Raw genomic sequence first — 1,862 nt, 5'->3', positions numbered from 1 at the left:
TTAATAGAACATATATTTCAAAAATGGATTCAGTGCTTTCTTGGCTCACACGTGGACAAAAGCCTTCTAACTGGGTGGAATATTTCCTTTGTGTGGATTGAATTTTGGGTTCAATTTTCTTTCTCCCCATCTGGTAGGAAGGATGCTTATTGTGTGGATGCCACATATCACTACTGATTGGTGAATTTGGTGGAATGGATTGTTTTTATATACCCTTAATTTTGTTTGCTTCTTTAAGTTCATGAATTCTTATGGGTGATGCTGACATTTTTGGCATGAGAAATGTTTTATACAAATCAGACATGCTCTGTTGCAACTCAAAACACATTTGGCTTGAAAGTAATACCATACTCACATAAATCTAAAAGGCCATGTTTGTGAGGGTGGGGGGTCACGTGGAGGAGCCTGATTTGGGAGGCAGTGGGGAGCCATTGGGAGTTCTCCAGAAGGACAGTGATAGGACTAAAGAGATATTTTAGGAAGATGAATCTGATATACCAGACAGGAAAAAATGAGAAAGAAAATAGCTCAGGGACATAGGGACAAACTTGCAACAATCCAGCCATGAAATAAAGAGGACTGGTCTGGGATGGCGCCAGTAGAAATGAAGAGAAACAGGTGAATAAACGAGGCTGAAGAAATGAAACAGCAAAACTTGACCACTGTTCACAGCTCACCAACTGCTCTTATCAAACCTCAGAGTTTCCATGTACTAGTTTATTCATATGGCTCTATCAGCTCATCATCCTTGCAAAAGTAACAATACTGATGGGACTATTAAAGGTATGGTATTGTTTTTAAAAGAATGATCATAAGTAAAAAGGAATAATTGCTCCAACATGCAGAAATAAGACAAATGAATAATTTTTCCAAAATCATCTGCAGTAGCTGACTGCTCCCTAGGAAGGAAAGGATTGCACATCTTAATTGGAGGGGAAATGACTTAAACACATTTTTATGCTGGAAAAAGAAAAAAATGCCAAAGGCTAGGAGATGAGCACGAGAGGAAAGAGCCAGAAAATGGTTTTTTTTTTTTTTTGAGGCAGTGGAAAGTTACTTCTATGTATGTTTTGCTAGAGTAATGGTCGGGCTGCCGGGGTTGAATCCTGCTGTGGGATTTTAGGCAACTCAATTAACTCACTTGTGTTCAATTTGCTCATCTGTAAAATGGAGTTGGAAACAGCAATTCCTATGCCATTAGGTTGTTGGGAGTATTAAGTAAGGAAATTCAATAAAGCACTTACCATGGAGCCAGGTACAAATTAATTACTCTGTAAATATTAGTTCTTCTTATTATTACTAAATTGCAAACAGAGGCAAGGTCTCCATGAAAAAAAAAGTGAAGTTACCCAATAGCCGGCCTTTGGTGGGCAAAATGAAGTAGACATTTTTGTAGGACAGGGGTTATCAAACTGCAACCCACAGGCCAAGTCCAGCCTGCCCACTGCCTATATTTGTAAATAGCTTTATTAGAACACAGTTGCATTCCTTTGTTTGTATTATCTGTGTCTGCTTTTGTGCTAAAACGGCAGAGTTGAGTAGTATGACAGAGATCATCTGGCCTGCAAAGCCCGAAATATTTACTAAGGAAGCACTGCATTAGTTTGCTAGGACTGTCATAACAAAGTCTCACAGACTGAGTGGGTTAAATAACAGAAATTTATCTTCTCACAGTTCTGGAGGCTGGAAGTCCAAGATGAAGGTGTTGGCAGGGTTGCTTCCTTCTGAGGGCTGTGAGGGAGAACCTACGTCAAGCCTCTGTCCCAGCTGCTGGTGGTTTCCTGGTAATTTTTGGCATTCCTTGGCTTATAAAAGTGTGGCCCTGACCTCTGCCTTCATCTTCACGTGACGTTTTCCCTGTG

This window comes from Macaca fascicularis, chromosome 7 (assembly GCF_037993035.2).
Source record: "Macaca fascicularis isolate 582-1 chromosome 7, T2T-MFA8v1.1".
Lineage (NCBI taxonomy): Eukaryota > Metazoa > Chordata > Mammalia > Primates > Cercopithecidae > Macaca > Macaca fascicularis.
The sequence above is the reverse complement of the archived record's forward strand: the minus strand, read 5'-3'. Positions refer to the sequence as shown.